Below are 14543 nucleotides of genomic sequence, written 5' to 3' on the forward strand. Positions count from 1 at the left end.
AAAATTTACTAACCACAGGTGACGAACCATGATTTTTTTTCAGTTTTTTTAAATTTCAAAAGGAATGTGGGGGAGAGGGAGGGGTGCGTGGAGGTGGAAAAGGGTATTGGGGGATAAATAGTGACGGGACAATTTTAAATAAAAAATATAAATAATAAAATTAAATAAATAAAAATAAAAGCAATGTGGTTTCTGCCTGCTCTTCCAGCAATACCCTGGTTTGAGCTTTTGTGGGCTGATAAACCACTAAAAAACAAAAAATAAAGTATCTCATACAATTCAACAACTCCCACATGGACATTTTCCAACCACACAGTCCCATAGGATCATGGCTGGTTTAGCAGAGACATGGGCGAATCCTTAGTTTATTCATGCCAAATAAACAATCACTCAGTCACCCAATCAAATAAAGGTAACTACTGACACTACCACTGCCATTTTTAAAATGTGAATTCTAAAAGGAATATGGCAACTCAACAAAATGTTTTTGTGCAACAGCACAATGCCATCTCATCTCTCTCAATAGTTACAAGGCAAGAAACCAAAATGAATAATTTTTAGGTGCCAAACTAAGTATTATTTTACATCTGTATCTTTAGTGATATTTTAAAAAAATATCTGAACTTTACAATTCACTAAGGTTTACTTGAAGACAATAACCACTTTATGAAATGGACATATACAATGATTAAAACTGGTATAAAGCTTATAATAAAGTATTCATGAAATTGTATTCCAGGATAGATTTAGAGCTGCTTTTTGAAGAGGGTAGCTCTGTGGTGACCTGCTTCATTTAAGGAGTTTTCAATTATTTTTTATTTTTTTTTATTGATTTCAGAGAGGAAGAAAAAGGGAGAGAGAGATAGAAACATCAATGATAAGAGAGAATCATTGATCAGCTGCCTCCTGCATCTGTTATTGCAGATGGCATTTCAGTTCTTCCCCCATGTGTCCCTGGTACCTTTTGAGCTCAGAGCAAGTGAATCCATCAATACGTCAGTACGCAGGCCCTTTCAGAGGAACGCCTGGGACTCCAGCAGCCCTTGGTCTCACTCAGCCACAATTCCTACTGCTTTTCACAACCAGAAGTTAATGGGGCTTTTCTTCCCGGTCCTTGAACCTTGGGCTAGGGGCCTGGTGTGGGGCTGGGACCCTTCACTCCCCATGGTGGGGTCCTCCACAGTTGAGATATCCCTTCCGAATTTTAACCACCACATGTGGGTGTGAGGCCAGCCCATTCTGAGTCCCCACCCTTCCTACTGGTCTCAGTGTGGTTTCTCCTGTATATCCTTAGTTACAGGGCTCTTGTTCAGCTAGGCTTCAGGTAATTCTCAATGATGGCAGTTCTGCAGTTTAGTTGTAATTTTGATGTTGTCACAGGCAAAGGCAAGTACAGTATTTAACTATCTGCCATTTTGACCGGAAGCCACATATGGTCCTCTTAATTCATTTACTAAAAGGCATTCTGTTGAGGTGGACAAATTACAAAAAGGTCTCTCTTCCCTAGCACTAGGGTTCATGGTCAATGAAGGACAGCTGGAATTCAGCCCCAAAGGCCCTGGCAGGGACTGTTGCACAGTATACAAACTAGACTACCATATGGAGTACCTGAAGACATGTTCACCGTTAACTGATCCTTCCCCATCCAATGACACTGAAGGCATCATTTCTTTAGCACCAGAAATCTCTCCACTTTCTACCTCCTAGACTTCCTTCAAATTGATCACTCTCTTCTGGTCTCTGTAGTTCTTTCTATCCCACTAAAATGAATCCAAGTTCTCCCTCTCTGCTCAGTGATTCTCAAACATTAAAAAAAAATTTTTTTTCCAGAGCGTAAGAGAGAAATAGAAACATCAATGATGAAAGAGAATCATTGATCTGCTGCCTCCTGCACACCCCCTATTGGGGATCGGGCATGTGCTCTTGACCAGAATCGAACCTGGGACCCTTCAGTACACAGGCTAATGCTCTATCCACTGAGCCAAACCAGCTAAGGCCTCAAAGTTTTTTGACTGTGGGCCACCTAGGTGGGGCAAAAGGCTCCAAGACACACATACCCCAGCCTTTCCTGCTTTTTAAAGAATTCCCTGATAGCAATGAACTATCGCTATGCAAACACATTTTGTGTGGATTTTGTAGCTACCAGCTTTAAAAATATTGGTATGGATGGTTCCTATGTATATGACAATCCATATTTGTTTTAAAATTTTGTTATAGAAAGCCTGTGAATGAAAAAAGAAGGGGGAGGAGGGAGGGTTCTATGGAAAGTAACTTCACAGGGTGATCTGATCATAAATTCCTAACTGGGCAGGTTATGGTGGATAGTCACACCCTACGCATATAACTTTTTAAGTAAAAGGTTTATCTTTGCCTTAAGCAAGCTCTGTTCATTGTTTCTGTGCATCTAGGTAAACACACCTTTGAAATAAACCTCAACCACCCTCAAGAGAGCACATAATCTTTACTATCCTGTAAACCCTACCTTCATGTAATCTTTCTTAGATTCTCTCCTGAATCTCAAATGCACAAAAAGAAACTGCAAACTGTTATTGTCCAAAGCATTTATCTCAGTTTGTTGAGATCTTGTTTTCAGGTGTATCCTCTGTTTGGTTCAAATAAATTTTTATAAAAATTTTCTACAGGTCCTGGCTTGTGTTGCTTGGTGGTTGGAGCATCTGCCTGCACACGGAAGGGCTGTGGGTTTGATTCCTGGTCAAGGGCACGTACCTGGGTTGCAGGTTCGCTCATACATGCGGGAGGCAACTAATTGATCTGTCTCTCTCACACCAATGTCCGTCTGTCTCTCTGTCTCTGTCTCTTCCTTACCCTCCCTCCCGCCCTCTCACTCGCTGTAAAAATCAATAAAAAATATCCTAGGGTGAGGATTAACAAAAAAAAATTTTTTTTCCTACAGATTTGAATGTTTTGTTTTCTTCTTTAGGTTTGGACATTCTGACATCAACAAACTTATAGGTCATACGTTGTGTTGACCTATATAGACATCACTATCACACTGTAGGATTAATCAAACAGTCCACCTCAAACAAAATAGATGACAATGGAGGTGAATGAATGGTAGTTTATAACTAAAAAGCTGGAATAGTAACGCTTGAAAAAACAATCAACTCAATATAGCATTGATACTAATAACAAAGCAATCTTCCCCCAAATTGAGGTCACTTCAATAATCCACCCACGCCTGTGTGGGAGAGGAAGAGACTTTCCTCTGCCCTTAAGGTTCTTTTGAATGGTCTAATAATCAAATAGACATAAGACAGATTAGCAAGAAAAAAATAGCTTAATTTAATACATACACGTGTAGGGGAACCCTGCATACATGAGAGAGTCAGAGGCCCCACATGCAGGAGAGGTTCAGAGACAGAAAGAAAACATGGGTATATCTGACCTAGGGATACGATAAGGTGACTTGAGAGCTTCAAGTGGTTATTACCGAACAATAAAAAGTACAGATGTTTAGTAAATAGAGGTTTGCCGTGCCCTGCAGATAGGTAAAAAAGAAAATAAAAAGAAAAGGTTATCTCTACTAATCTCTTATAATGGGGAAGAACCCTAATTCAAGTTCTTCAAGGTAGTTAAGGCAGAGGCAGAAGTTTCTCTTGAGCCTGTGGCTAAAGTCACCTTTGGATCAAAATAATCTGTATACCAGTGAGGCACATCTCAGGTGGCTGGTTATGAACCCCCATACATGTTTATATCAGAGCTTTGCAAATATTGCCAAGTGTTGCCTGGAAGCCAGGTGAATATTCAGTTAAGACCTCAGTAAACTCTAGTCATGTGCTAAATTTTTATTTACGAATACCAAATACTTCAATTCTTAACAACTCAGCAGTTATTAATAAGTATCCTTCACACACACACACACACACACACACACACACACACACACACACACTGAAAACCTAGGGCATCAAAAGCCATTTGTTAAGATACAACGAAGAGATGTGTATTTTGGAATCAGTTTGTGGAGCACCAGGAGGATGCTTGTGACCTATCAGCTAGCTATATAGTCCATACCTTGAAAATCACTGCTTACATGGTTGACTTGTTCTTTGACTCAGCTTCTTAAAATACTGGTTCACTCTTCCTGTCTCACACTTTGCTGCTGCAAAGACATTCTGACCTTGTACCCTAGCCAGCTCTCTGGTGCTCCCCTGCCTGGTCCTTTAAGTCCCCAGTCTTTCACGGAAATCCCTCTCCAGGAAGGAGAATCAGATGCTACCCACTAACTGGGCAGATGCCACCTTGCAGCATCTGTGATGGCCTATTGAGAGGCCTTGAGTGAAACATAGTGGAGGGCAGTCAGAAGACCTGGGCACACACCACTTCTGCCTTGACAATTGTTTGACAGCAGTCAAGTTACTTTAGCTCTCAGCATAGATTCCTCCTCGATGAAATGGAAATAATAATGACAACCTCACAGATTTCTTGTGAAGATCAAATGAGATCATCTAAATCAGCAGTTCTCAACCTGTGGGTAGCGACACTTTGGGGGTCGAATGACCCTTTTACAGGGGTTGCCTAAGACCATTGGAAAACACATATATAATTACGTATTGTTTTTGTGATTAATCACTATGCTTTAATTATGTTCAATTTATAACAATGAAAATACATCCTGCATATCAGCTATTTACATTACGATTCCTAACAGTAGCAAAATTACAGTTATGAAGTAGCAACAAAAATAATTTTATGGTTGGGGGTCACCACAACATGAGGAACTGTATTAAAGGGTCGCGGCATTAGGAAGGTTGAGAACCACTGATCTAAATGATAAAACATGGCAAAGTATACATTCATTTATCAAAGTAACATGTGCTATTGTTGCAGACAGGCAGTATTCCTCCTCCAAATATCTGGGCTGTCCTATTTACAAAGTATAACTGATATTAGGACACTATCATGACAAAGAACAGAGACCGCCTGTCAACGATGAAGACCAAATGCAAGGACCTTACAGGCCCTAGAGACTACGGAAGAATGTGAGTTTCTGATTCAATAATCCTGAAGCATGTTATACGAAGAACATGTCTCACTGGTTCTGACTCACCCTTCCTCCCTTTCCCCTGCTTCTTATGGCTTGGAGAGTGGGACTTAATTCAGAGTAATTCCAAACATTAAAAATGAAGGTGTTTTTTTCCTTTCCATCCCACTGGAGAGTAGGAGCTCCAGGGAGGATAGATGGCAATGAATGCTAGGAATTCTTCCCTCCACCCAGTCAGGAATGTGTCCTGCTTTGTGGCAGTTAGCAGGAATGTAAGAGCTGCCAGAGAAGGCCCCAGAGCTTGGTGGTTGTGGGCTTGTTGTATAGGAGGGAGCCCTTCCACAGAACCAGGCCCTCCTCAAGATCCCCCGTGCTCTCTGACTGACAGAGGAGGCCAGAACTGGAGTTGCAGGACTAACTTTTGCAGACAACGCGTGAAGAGATAGCTCAGCCAGATGTGTGAAACAAAGACACGGCAGTATGTTCAGTCTTTGAGGAAGCACTGTCTTTGGAATCAACACATACATGGGCTTGACCACTGGCTATGCTGCTCATGAATTAGCTGCATGGCCTGGATTAGATACTCTGTGAACTTGGGTTTCCCCATCTATAAAATACAAATAATACTATAGGACCTACTTCTTATGGTTGTGGGGAAGATTGAGTGGAATCCTATATAATAAAAGGGCAATATGCAAATCGACCCAACGGTGGAACAACTGGTTATTATGATACACACTGACCACCAGGGGCAGACACTCAACGCAGGAGCTGTCCCTTGGTGGTCAGTGCTCTCCCACAAGGGGAGCGCTGCTCAGCCACAAGCCGGGCTGACAGCAGGCCTAAGCCATCAGTGGGACATCCCCTGAGGGCTCCTGGACAGCTAAAGCACACAGGCCAGGCTGAGGGACCACCCCCGTCCCCGGGGTGCACGAACGTCGTGCACCGGGCCTCTAGTAATGTATATAAAACACTTAGCATTAGAGAGCACTTCCCCACAAATCGGGGCTATCAAGCCTATTTTATACGACTAGCTTTTAAACAGTCTCAATGCCTAGCATTCACTCAGTGATAAGTTAAAGGATATGTTTGCATATACATTACCCCTTTTAAATTGCAGTAAGCAGTAGTGTGAACTTGAGCATCGTAGGGATGATTTGTAGATATGTTCATCTTTTAGAACAAGCAACAGGATGTCAGCCTTGGCAGTTATCATAGAGCCTCGTCTTAGCTCTTGTCCGTGTCCCACCCCTATCCCTACCCCAGTTTTTTCAGTGAATCTCTACTCACAGGCAGCTAAAAGGCCTCAGGGGCTTTGTCAGGGAAGGTTGCCCTGGAGGGGCGCCTGGGGCAGCCAAACTACCTACCTGATCCCCTTATGCCTGGGTCTCAGAGTTTAATCTGCACTGGAAAAGGCTTGCTCGGCCCAAGTGGCATAGCAGGGTTCTCCTGGCCTGCTGCTTTGTTTCTGCCAACCTCCAGGAGGCAGATGAGGAGATTCAAGATTCTATTTGAGCTCAGACCAGAACTCCTGGGGCAGTGTGATCCTGCAACCGGACCCTGACACTCAGTGTTCCTGAAGTCATGCTGCTATTCCACTTCCCTGGGCCCCAAATCGCAATTCCTACAGTGACATTGGATCTGTGTGCCTTATAGACTCCATTTTGGATTTGTAGTCTCCTCCTGGCACAGCGGGGATGAGGACGGCAGCTCTGACCTATTTCTTGAAGTCTCTGTGAATTTCCTAACCAATCTTTCTTCCCCAGGCCCTGTCCCCTGTGATATCAGCTCTGGATTCTGGACGTGGAATTCCATGTCCAGCTGGGAATAATTTGGCCTCTCCATGGATTGCCTATTATGCTGGTACCTGCATAATGCTATCTACCTCTCCATGACCTCAGAGAAATTTCATCTTTATTGGTAGTAAATATTTTCTTGGAAAAACATGTAAGACTAGTGGTTATATTGACCTTCCTGAATTCCTAAAGGCTTGGCCTGAGACAAGCTGGGACAATAGCTCTTTGAGTTGGCAGGGGGGTCAGGGAGCAAGGACTGGGCAATGGCCTGTGAGAGGGACTCAGGATGGGATTTGGAGTGAGAGGGTGAGGGCTACACCCTCAATCTTACCCCGGATCCTCCATATTTAGGCAGCAGCCGTTAGCCATGTGCTTGGCAAGGAGCTTCTTCCCGGAAGCCCAAGCCTCTGCTCTTTGAACTAACCAATGACGATCAAGGGAAGTGCGCGCCATAGACACAACCACATCCTGTGTAAGAAGACCCCGACTTGCACCTGGCCAATCGGCAGGGCCCATAGTCCTCTCTCCTCCCCTTACTTCAACCCCCCTATAAAACCCCTCTTCCCACAGAGCTAGCTCTCTCTCTGCCACTTGCCGCTGCATCGGCGAGTGTTGGGGGAGCTCAAGCTAGCTTGAATAAAGACTCTGTTTTTGCATCGACTCGGTGCTCCCTGGTGGTCTTTTGGTAATCCTGTAATCTGGGCTTAACAGGAGGAACTGTCCTACATGAGAGTTTGGACCATGGGCAAGGGAAGACGTCCTGCTGTATTTAACATCCCTCCTCCACACTCCCACAACATCATTATCTACACATCATTGACTACATTATCTGGGTCTTTCTCTCCTGTGAGAGTAAAAACTCGACTGGGTGGATGCCTGACACATGATCGATGCTCAGTTACAGGAAATGCTGAGGTAATGAGATTCAGTGGTGAGGTGGACACTTAGGGCTTGGACTCCAGATTCCAGGAGGATGGGCTATAAAATAGACTTGAGGATTCAACCTGAGGTCACCCTAATGTGCATTCAGGTCTGGCAGGAATAGTAGGGGGTGGCAGTTTGACTTCATGCCAAGCTTAACAAATAGTAAGCCTCAGGCAGTGATTATTAATATTCTGCCTTAGACAAGATTCGCTCAAGAACTGAAGGGACAGTGAATTGAATGTGGACCACTTTGATAGCCTTGGTAAGGTTGAAACAGAGGAGAGAATTTGAGATCTGCTATAACCTTAAAATTATTGACACACTGAATAGATTGGACTTAGGCAGCAACCACACAGTTTGGCTTTCTTGAATTACTACAATGATAAAAGCAGTAGATTTTCACGATTTGTGTTTGTTATGTTCTAGAAAGTCACTGGAAACGCTGGGAAGTCACTGCTCCCAGGGAAAATACAGGGTTAGGTTCATGTGAGCCTGTGGTCAGATTTTCATCAACCAATCAACACGTAACTTTGTTTTACATGTGTTACTTTTTAAAAAAATATATTTTATTGATTTTTTTTTTTTACAGAGAGGAAGGGAGAGGGATAGAGAGTCAGAAACATCGATGAGAGAGAAACATCGATCAGCTGCCTCCTGCACACCCCCCACTGGGGATGTGCCCACAACCAAGGTACATGCCTTTAATCGGAATCGAACCTGGGACCTTCCAGTCTGCAGGCTCTATCCACTGAGCCAAACCAGTCAGGACTACATGTATTACTTTTTAAAGACACCTTATTTCCTTCTTTAATGTATATTATAGAGTCATTAAGATTGAACTCATGGTCAACAACACTGTAACCTAGGCTTGAACAAAGCTTATTGAACACTCATATTTTCGTGTGTTTCTTGTACTTAGGAAGACTGGAAAGCACTTCAGCACGATATTTGGGAGTCCTTTTAAAAAGCAAAATCACCAACAAACAGCCAAAAAATGTGAAAAATGTGGCACTAAATAGACCGCTTGTTTACAGCCTAGGAGCTGAAACGAGAAGGCAGAGCATCGCCTTGTTCAACCTCAGCTGGGAATGTGTCTGTCAGCTGACTAACATTTTTCACTGTTCTTCCCATACCCATAAATGACCATGGAAGTGCCACAAGCATTGATTCGAGGGTTACATATAAATTTTAGGGAACAGACGAATTCCCAAACACACAATCCACAAATAATAAGAATCCACTGTAGCTATACTTTACCAAACACCTATCACATGGCATTGAACTAGGAGCTTTACATATATAAAGCCATATGTGTGCCATAAAATGTTCATCAACTTTTCACTCTTCAAATGAGATGACTTAGAGTTAACAATGGTGGACATATCCTTAGATTCACAGGCTACCGCTGTTGGAAAAAGTAGGACTTTATAAGGTTAATGTCATATAAAATTTTTACACCAAGCATAAGGATGCATTAATGGGCTGGAAACTTGTAATAGGCTGAGCTTCTGCTCCTCTTGGAAACTTCTAACTCAATAGTCTGGGCTCTTACAGAAAACGAAAACTGCATTGCATACTCAGCAACAGGGCTATTGACTGATGATGCTTGAAGTCCCATAAGATTGTGTACTAAGGCCTGAAGAGAATCTTTTGTTTTTTTAAAATATATTTTTATTGTTTTCAGAGAGGAAAGGAGAAGAAGAGAGATAGAAACATCAATAATGAAAGAGAATCATTGATCAGTTGCCTCCTGCACGCCCCAGACTGGGGATTGAGCCCGCAACCCTGGCATGTGCCCTTACCGGGAATCTAACCCTCACCTTCCGTTTCATAGGTCGATGCTCAACCACTGAGCCATGCCGGCGGGGCTGAAGAGAATCTTTTTTACGGGAAAACATGCCCAGTAGTTAAGAGCACAATCATCTTTTCAAGGAAAATCATGTGAAGCCAAACAAACAAATTTAAAGAGACAAATATTTCGTTCAGGGCATTGACTGTGAAATGAGCAAGCTCCAGAACATACCAAGTTCTGAAGCTTCGTACCTGCTAAATGATGATCTTGTCCAATAACCTGTGAATCTACAGTCTTCGTATCTGCTGCTTGTGTTCCATTCAGGTCAGTCTGGACTCTGTTCCAAACTGCATGATACTTAGTCTTCCTCTCATCTTTGCCCCTATCACAATGTCTTCTCTTCCCAACCAAATTGCCCTTGACCAGCAAGGCTGAGTGCAGCCCACATCTTTCATCAGGCTCTCCTGGACCTCCTTAGCCCTCTAGGTCTCCTTTAATATGGAGAATATGGACCACCCCAAATCTAGCTCTCTTGTCACCTCCTCTGTAAAAGGGAAATAATAATGCATAGCCCTCAAGTCTTAAGCAGGATAGCATGGAATGTGCATAGCATTGGGCCTGACACAAAGCGGATGCTCATCAGTGTTGGTAATTCTGAATGTGAATTATGTTTTTCACTTTGGCTCCTATACTTTAACTTTTTGTTGTTGTTGTTACCCTTTCTGACACAAACTTTAGGAAGAAAAGAATAAGATCACAAGAGACAAGGCAACAGCAAGAAAGAACATGCTTTGGGGCAGTGCTTTCCAGATTTTGAATTTTATGGACTATTGTAAGAATTTTGGAAACTTACATCAAGTCGCTTAATATCTCCCCTTTGCCTGAAATCTCCCCACTAACACTTACAAAATAAACCCGTTATAAAGGCAAAAAGGTAAGAAGGACATAGTATCAGAAGTTTTTGTTCTGAAAATGAATATATCCAGCTTCAGGGAAAGCTCACCTCCCTCATACATCCTTTTATTCATTCATTGGCCAAATATTTTTTTTTAAATATATTTTATTGATTTTTTACAGAGAGGAAGGGAGAGAGATAGAGAGTTAGAAACATCGATGAGAGAGGAACATCGATCAGCTGCTTTCTGCACATCTCCCACTGGGGATGTTCCCCGCAACCCAGGTACATGCCCTTGACCGGAATCGAACCCGGGACCCTTCAGTCTGCAGGCCGACGCTCTATCCACTGAGCCATACCGGTTTCGGCCATTGGCCAAATATTTATTAAGTGATATGCACTAGGAATTCTGTGTGATGAGATACAACAGTAACTATGACAGGGAAGGTCCTTGTACTCATGAAGTTTACTCTTTTCTTTTTTCTTTTTCTTTCTTTCTTTTTTTTTTGTACCAGAAAACTGATCTGGGAAAACTGATCTCCAACCAGTGCCAATCCAGTCTTGACCATACGCTGGCTTTTGAGTGCCATGGCTTGAGAGTACTTATTCACTAAATAACACCCAATCCCTGCATCTAATCCCTGAAGGATGGAACAGGAAGGTGTCACACTGTACAGAGACGGAGCGTATAGAGGCAAAAAGCAAAAACAGCTCCTCTGAGTGAGCACCTTCTGTCTCTGGGGCAGTGAGCATGCCAGCTTGAGGCCTGGGCCTCAGGCCGGTTACTCTGTGAGGACAACACCCATACAAGCAGAAATCCTTCTAGAAGTTATCATTTTTTACTACAAAGGACAACGACATTGTAAAAAATTAATCCAATGAAACCAGAAATATAGAGCACAAGCAATTTGAAACAGTTGTCCAACTGTGGAGATAAACCCTGAGAAAAAGAGTGGGGCTGGGGGGAGGGGGGGGGGCGAGGGGGGGGGGGCGGGGTGTGGAATGAAAACCTGGCTCTATTTAGGAAGTTCCTCTGTTTGTTTCTCACCAGGATTCAAAAACAAATAGCTAGAGGTTGTAAAATACAAGCATTCAAAAGTGTTACAGAAAACCTTTAACGCTGTTAAAGGCTTGGAGCACCCAGTCAACAAAAATAAGACACTTGACCTTATTTTGAAATCCAGAATTTAACAAACTAAGGTCAGAATAACACTTGTGTTTCATCCCAGCACGCCTTAGAGAGAAATTGGAGGAGAAGCCCCAGCGACTGATAAGTCCCCTGTAATATGTTGAGTTGTTAGATTGGATAGAGAGGACATTACAGGTATACATGGTACTTCCTTCCTGAAAGTCACAATTAAAGGGATGTAGCACCTATCATAATCCATCAGCACGTGTCACAAAACTTTCATTATGTTCATAGATTGTGAGACTCACAGGACAATCTCCTGTGTCCTAGCCTAAGATTTGTAAAATGGAACAAAAATACATTCTCTATTCCAGAGAACTCTTCAGAGCTTAGATATGTGTTTACTGAAAATATTATGTAAAAACCCTATTACCTTTCCAGGGCCTGCCTCACTTCTGAGAGCTCTCTGCCCCTACAGCATTACAATGCAAGGAAGAAGGGAGCAGGAGGTGTGTGAGTGATGCTTCCTGAACACAGGGGGAATAAGATGGAAAAGAAAATGATCAGGAAGTCACAAGCAGAAGGTTCTTCCTTGTCACAGCGTTTTCAGATTAAAAATAAACAGATTTACTAAAATTAGCTACAATGTTAAACCTTAAAGCAGAAAGCTTTAACTAAGGCAAATGGTTTCAATGCAGAGATGCAACTTTCTCAACTTCATACTGTAAACCATAGCAAGCAAATTAATTATTCCCAGATGCTGGGATTGAAGAATGCTTGCTGAATTGTTTTGCTTCTCAAACTCTTCAGTATAAACACACTCACAGGAATGCATTCCCTTTTTTTGGCTCCCAACATGCAAGTAATTATACACTGTGCAGGATAATGTTGGATGAGCTCTCCTTTGAATACCAAGCAAGTTCTGGATTCTGTCAGCCTTTTGGAAACCCTGTCCACAAACATTTTTCTCTGACAGTCTTTAGTAACAACTTGTATACAGATTGTTTCAAATTTATTTTTAAAAAGTTCAACAGCAGTATAAGACTCATTTCCAAATTATGCCAAACTCCTTAAGACTTGGAGGGGGCACAATTAACCTCAAATATAGTACAGCTGTTGTCCTACATTAAGAATAGCTTTCCTGCAATCCCTGTGAGAAGTCAGAAGTCATATTAATAGTGTTTATATTTTTATATTCTTTGCATTTTGCGAACACATAAACAAAGAGAGAGAAAAAAAAACGGGTTGTGAATTGAGAATATGTTTAGGATTAAACATAGATTCTCTGATTATGTCCACAATAATGTAAGAGTCATATTTTCTATTCCAATTCCATATTTTCACAGGGCAAAGAAAATGTGCCAGTGGATGGATGAATCATGGAGGGTTGTTTTTTGTGTTTGTGTGTGTGGTGGTGTTTTTTTTTTGAGGGGGGCGGGGGGAGCAGCTATCTTGGCCTTCAAAGTTCTTAGAGTAAATAAATTCCATGGACTTGTTCTGGGCCTTTTTTTAAATTGAATTTATTGGGGTGACATTGGTTAATAAAATTATATAGGTTTCAGGCACACAACTCTACAGTACATCATCTGTATGTTGTATTGTGTTCACCACTTCAGGTCAAGTCTTACTCCATTACCAATTATTCCCCCTTTACCCTTTCAACCCCTCCCCACTTCCCTTGTTCTGGGCCTTTATAAAATGAGGCAAAGTGGAGTGTATGCGTGTAAGTGTCTGTGTGTGTGGGAGGGGTAGGTAAGGAGGCACAAGGAAAAGCTCAGGAACTGTTAAAGGAAAAAAAATGTCTACAGAAGAACAGAGGAGTCTACAGTCCTGCCAACAGCAACACAAATGAAAAGGAAAGTTCAAGGAAAGTTGATATCTAAAAATAAACAAATAAAGGAAATTCAATGAGAAAACAATATTCAGGTCAGGTCAAAGCCCAGAGGGAAAAAAAACGCTCATTCAGAACTGGGCTGTCATCCCGCTTTTTCTGAAGTGAGCAGCTGCCGGTTATTGAAACCAGCCCACGCACTTGGGTCCCTGCCGCCATGGCAACACTCCTGCGTCTGTGCTGGAGTAGCTGGCACAAGGCGGTGGTCCCGGGGCCCAGGAGCGCTCTGGCTACGGATTAGGGAGGGGGTTTGTTTCTTAAGTGCACTGGGAGATTTTGATTCCTGAGTTAATGTTTGACTATTGTAAACTTGTCCAACCTATAATAAACCCTGACTTAAGGGGAAGATTTTCATGCAAATAGCAACATGGAAAGCAAGCATCCAGGTGTTCAATAGGCAAATAACTTGTCCCTAGTCTCTTTTAAGTTCTCTCTTACTAAACTCTAGTATTCGTACCTGGTCCCTTGTATTGCAACTTTAGGATATTTTTGAAATAATGCTTAGCTTGCTTTTTATATTTGTAGTTTATATAACACGTAACCCTGAAAGGAAAAACTATTATAATCTTGTGTCTTGAAAAGGTTAGTTAATAATTAATTGAAGACTTTGAAATTAAAAATTTAGTCTTTAGCTTATATATTATATATGCAGAGCCTCAATAATTGGCACACGCAAGTATTGAACTCACCATTTTGATTTCACGAGTACCACAAAATAACAAATTTATCTACTAGCTAAGTATAAAGAAAACTGCAACATAACAATCTTATGATATAGCATAGTAAAAAATAGCAGAGTTTAGAACCATAGCACCTGGGTTCCAATCCTGCCATTTATTTGCTGTGTAAACTTGGGCAAATTACATATAATGTTCTGAGATATATCTATATGTATAAAAGCCTAAGAGACCAAACGACCGAACGACTGGTCAACTGGTTGCTATGACGTGCACTGACCATCAGGGGGCAGACGCTTAACACAGGAGCTGCCCCTTGGCGGTCAGTGCACTCCCAAAGCGGGAGTACCGCTCAGCTGACTGATGGGCACCAGACGCGGGCTCACAGCTGGCAAGCGCTGTGGTGGCACAAGCTTCTCCCACCTCCATAGCAG

At 42.2% G+C, this 14543-nt stretch overlaps 1 protein-coding gene across 1 annotated transcript in view; it reads right to left on the minus strand.

Annotated features, from left to right (window-relative positions):
* EHBP1 (EH domain binding protein 1) overlaps positions 1-14543 on the minus strand; it is a 471942-nt gene that overhangs the window by 344685 nt on the left and 112714 nt on the right. The gene's annotated exons all lie outside the window — the stretch shown is intronic.

This window comes from Myotis nattereri, assembly GCF_964212035.1.
Source record: "Myotis nattereri genome assembly, chromosome: 10".
In the NCBI taxonomy this organism is placed as follows: Eukaryota; Metazoa; Chordata; class Mammalia; order Chiroptera; family Vespertilionidae; genus Myotis; species Myotis nattereri.